This window comes from Urocitellus parryii, chromosome 3 (assembly GCF_045843805.1).
Source record: "Urocitellus parryii isolate mUroPar1 chromosome 3, mUroPar1.hap1, whole genome shotgun sequence".
Lineage (NCBI taxonomy): Eukaryota > Metazoa > Chordata > Mammalia > Rodentia > Sciuridae > Urocitellus > Urocitellus parryii.
Window position 1 is genome coordinate 177,304,221 of NC_135533.1, and position 5,049 is coordinate 177,309,269.

The 5,049-nt window shown below is 42.6% G+C and overlaps 1 pseudogene; it reads right to left on the reverse strand.

The window, feature by feature from the left end:
* Positions 1 to 803: 803 nt before the first annotated feature.
* LOC113187860 (phosphatidylinositol N-acetylglucosaminyltransferase subunit P pseudogene) lies at positions 804 to 1,251 on the reverse strand (annotated as a pseudogene).
* Positions 1,252 to 5,049: the final 3,798 nt, after the last annotated feature.

Here is a 5,049-nt window from a genome sequence, read left to right on the forward strand (position 1 = left end):
TGGGGATGTAGCTAAGTGGTAGAGCACTTGTCTGGCATATGCAAGACTTTGGGTTCAATTCCCAACATATGAAAGAAAAAAGAAAAGCAAAGGAAAGAAATAAGAAGGAAGATGGTATGAGAAAAATCATTGTGGTTTAGGGTAATTTTCTGATTTGCAGCAGGAGCCCACCAAGTTGCTCACAGGGGAGGCAGGGCCAACCCTGTGGAGACTGAAGGCTGGGTTAAGCAAGCAGAGTTCCAAGAAAGAGAACTCAGGTTAACTGTAGAACTAATGACTCAAAAGATAATAAAGGCTGAGTGGGGGTGGGAGATACTCAGGAACTCCACATGATGTTCAGTTTAGAGTTTGGATGACCAGATAGATGGGAATACCATTCTCTGAGAGAGGGGATATGGAATAAGGGCTTCTGATTTGTTAGTCAAGTTTACCAAGTTTGGGATGTATGCAGGACATCCAGATAGCCGTGTTCAAATCAAGAGGTAGCTTAGAATGAGTCATAGCCTCTCACTATTTCAATTAGCCATCTAGATGGCCATCCCAATTATAGCCAAAGTTGTGGTAAATGTGGTGTGTATGCCACACAAGGGTAGTTTTAGGACTCCCACTTCATTATTCTATAATTTATTTACTCTGACCATTCATAACTAATATTTGAAGACATATTCTATTGAACTTAATCTATGAGAAGATCAACTTTCACTTTTTTGAACATCTCAATACTGGGTATTGGTGAGAAAGAGAGTATAATTACAGGCAAAATTATATAAGTAAATTCTGGGTGTTAGTATGTTTACACACAACTAGATGTAAAGTTCTTTGGCTGCAAGACAGAACATTTGGTTTACTAAGTTAATCAGAACTTCTCTTCACACTGAGATGCCACTTCTTGGTTTCTCTCCTACTGTTAATCTTCAGCATGGCTATCTGTGATTATATGAATGGAGGTGAATGGAGAGGTACTCGTTATATTAATCCCAAATAAGAGCAGGTAACCCAATACTACAGTAACAAGGAGGTAGACAGGTGATGTAACTAACTGCCCAGTAGTTTTGAGGCCAATAGATTAAGCCTAAACAGTTTTGCCAAGATTCAGGAATAAGAACCTACAACCTATCAACTATGAGGCAAATCAGAAACTAAGAAAAGAACAAAGCCATAAATAGCTCTTACTGATCATGGTGACAAAGAATTTTCCACCTTTCCCTGTGACTTTAGACCATCCCAGCTCTCTGAGTTCTGGGTGCACATGCCCATTGGGAATGGCAGTTGGGGGGCAAGACTGAGTGAAATGTGTGACAGCATCCCCAAACCCTGGCTCCTGGGCACTGTGTCCATCACTGAGTGGGAACATGCAGAGCGCTGTTTCTAAACCTCTCCTATATGAACATTCCAGGGACTCTACTGTCAGGAAGAGATGTCTATTGTGCAGTTGTATGGATGGGTCCAGAGGTCAGGAGCAACACTAGGGAAGGAAATAAGTGCTTTGGAATTGTTAGCAGAAAGATAGCAAGAAGGGAAATGCCCACAAAAAGTGTATCCACTGAGAACAGGAGCTTCTACAGAAACCTGGGCATCGCTAATATCTGAGAGTCATCACAGAGGTAATTAAAGGAGAGGAGGAGAGAATGGGTGTCCAGGGAATCAAGGTAGAAGAGAATTCCGTGGAAGGGAGAAAGATTGAACTTCTTTTACACATAGTAGCTGGGAGGAAGGTTGCATGGTGGGGTTGGGGAAATGGGGTAGGTGCTGCTCTCTCCTCTGTCCGCCACTCCAGGCTGACAGGGTAGCCAAGTTGCAAGCAGCCAGGAGAGCTCTTTGCCTTTGAATGTCTGCAAAGCGGGGTTCAGTTTCATTCTGCCTGAGTTCTCCGAACACATCCTCTGCTGATGCAGGCTGGCATGGGGCGACCCTAAGGCTCCACTAAGATAACCTAATAATGGCTTGGCCAGAGTGCCCCATCTTTCCCAGAGCCACGAGAGACAAGGATGGTGAAGCAATCACTTGCCACCAGAACAGCAGTTGCTGCCACCCCCCACTCAGGATCATCTTCAAGCTGCCTGCTAGGTTGGTTGATATGCCTTTTATTTAGTTTTCTGTTAATTTGCTAAACACTGTTTTGGTCTATGTGATTGTAGAATATAAAAATGCAGTAGGTGGTTTATAGGAGACAAGTTGCAAGAGAATGCTCAGTGCTCAGAGCAGCATATACAATACCTACCCTCCGAGGGCTGGATTTTCCCTCGGGCTAACAGGGAGTGAGCTAAGCCAGGTTCCCCATCCTCTTTACGGCTCTCTTTGACCTGCTCCTCCCCTCAGTGCTGTGTGGTGGGCGTACAACTGTTGCAAGTAGGTGGCACAGCTGTTTGCTTTGACTGCCTCTGTACCTCAGGGATCCCAGCCACACAGTTAACATTGCAGGATGAAAATGGCATTTATGCTTTAATAAACTCACCCTATTTCTTTGTTAGAGGGAAAATAGGGGGGGGGAATCCCACCCACCACGTTGCCAGCTACATGTCACTGCTCAGAGCACACCATAGTCGCTAATGTTTTCCAAATTCTCCCTTGCATTGGAAATGGAAACCATTAGAAAAATATTGGGATGGTGTGAAGATTTCCCAAACACCTGCCTCCCACCTCTTATGCGCATATGCCCAGTTTTTGCAATGCATGTAGTTTTTTTTTGTGCGTTTGGTGCATTTTCATTTACAAGTGCATGTATATTTTATAAGCATATGTGTATATACTTCTTTGTGATTTACTTGTAAATTTCCTAAATGGGGAAGCCACACAAAGGTCGCCAAGCCGTGGACGGAATTAAATAGCATTTCCTAATAGGAAATAATAAAGCAGGCGTCAGATACCGATAGGCGAGAGGGAAAATGCATTTTCAACCGGAAAGTTATTGAGTGTTTATAATCAAGGAGCTGATTCCATAGAGGAGGGCAGCCCGCCCTCCTCTTCCCTGTCAAATAAATCACCACAGACTCTCAAAGTTGTCGTTGGGAAGAGCTAAATCTTTCAGCCTTTGCTCCTTTTTGTCTTGGTGAAACAACACAGTCACATATCCTTGCTAGGACACCTGTTTCTCCCTCCTCTTTGCCTGCTAGTATCCATCAACCTATATTTCATGGGTTACCATGGATGGCGCATTTTGCTGATTTGATTTGAAGTATCCATAACTATGATGGACTTCTTTGCCTGACTCAGAAATCAGCTGCCTTTCAATCCTGCGTCTAGAGGATCTCTGTAAATCAAAGGAAAGAGCGATGTCAACTTCTTGCTATTGTTGTCATTATATTATTTTTATTAACTAGCCTGTTATTATGGTAACACTGCGAAGCAACAAATAACTCAATCTGGGATAATGAATTTCAGATTATTAAGTATGTTTGGAATTAGAAGGACCCTTAGGTCTTACATCTCTTGACAACCTATAATGATGATTGAAAGCTGATAGCCGATGATCATCATCGGAATGATGGCTCTATTCTGTATTATTTAATACTTTTGCCTTTAGACTTTAAGATCGTCCTGTGTTTTAAAACAATGATTGATCATTTTTGGAGTAGATGTTTTCTGTTTTCCTCTAAGCTTGTGTTTTGCCATGTAAATAAACAGGAAGCATTTCATTCATTCATTATTTTAAATATCTTAATTGAATACCTACAATATTTCAGGTGTTGGTCTAGGTGCTGAGGATAACAGAATGAACAGGAACGATAGCACCCAGGCTTGGTGGAGTTCATGTTTCCACAGGGACATCAGATACCAAATGAGTAAAACAACACAAATATAATTTCATATTGTCATGGGCTCTGATGGAGATAAGACAGGATTATGTGATAGTGACTGGAGGCTTGACTACCTAAGATTGGGTGGGAAGGAATCCCTCTCTGAAGCTGGTGACATCTGGTCTGAGAATTAAGTGACAAGAAAGAGCCAGAAATTAAACAGCAGTTTGGGGAGTTTTCAGGTAAAGTACTGCACTGCAGGGATGGGCTTGGTGAGGCTGAGAAGAGAAAGCCAGACTGAACAGGGTGTAGAGGAGTATGGGAGGGGGTCAGGGAAGAAGGCAGGGTTAAAGATACCTGGAAACTCTTAGATGACAACAGTTGTTGAAGTTTTATTTTAAGTGCAAGAGAAGGCCACGGGTTGGGGCAGGGTCTGGGTTCAACAAGAGAAAGATGTCACAGGACCTGTGTTTCTGGAGGAACTGGGAGGCTGTGGGTCATCAAGTGTCAGCTCCAGGAAGCCCACAGGAGTTGAGTGTGGGCAGAGCTCTTCCTTAAAGGGAACCCAAGATCCTGTGCATAGAAGGAGGGAGGCATCATAGGCAGCCAGAATGAAATATGTGACACTGCTATAGCTTTCTAAGAAAAAATTTACAGACCTTGGCACATGGACAAGAACTGTCATAAAAACATCAGAACACATTATCTATCATCTGTTTATTTGTCATCCATCCATCCATCCATCCATAGATCTTTTCCTACATGTAAAGGACCAGAAAGTGAAGATACCAGAGGGCATTTATTTTCCAGAACTTTTGGAGAAGACAATGAGGATGTGGCAAGAGGTTTTTCCCAGCAGGGATATGTTTACATCCTACTTCTAGAGACAGCATCACAATGGGATGACAATGATGAAGGAAATCTTCATTTTTATCCTTAGGTTGGGTTCCCTCCAAGGCAGATGTGTAGACTGACAAAGATTTGGTTGCAGGTCATTTATTAGGAGATGATCCTAGGTATTATAGTAGAAGTTGGGGAAATCAGGGAAGAAGGGAGGGTCAGTAAATGGAGTATTAATGAAAAGGTTGACATTGTAGGCAATAGAGGATCTCTGTGCAGGATATGCTTTGGGTTTTGTCATGCAGGGGCAAGATGACCAACTTTCATCACTCCTTGTTTGGGAATCTGTTCTGGGATATTACCTCCCTGCTTTGTCCAGTTGGCTTGCTATTCCATGGGCCAGACAGCACTATGAAGTTGATATATATGTGTATGTCTGAGGATGCTCCTTAATCTGAAATGACTTTTTATA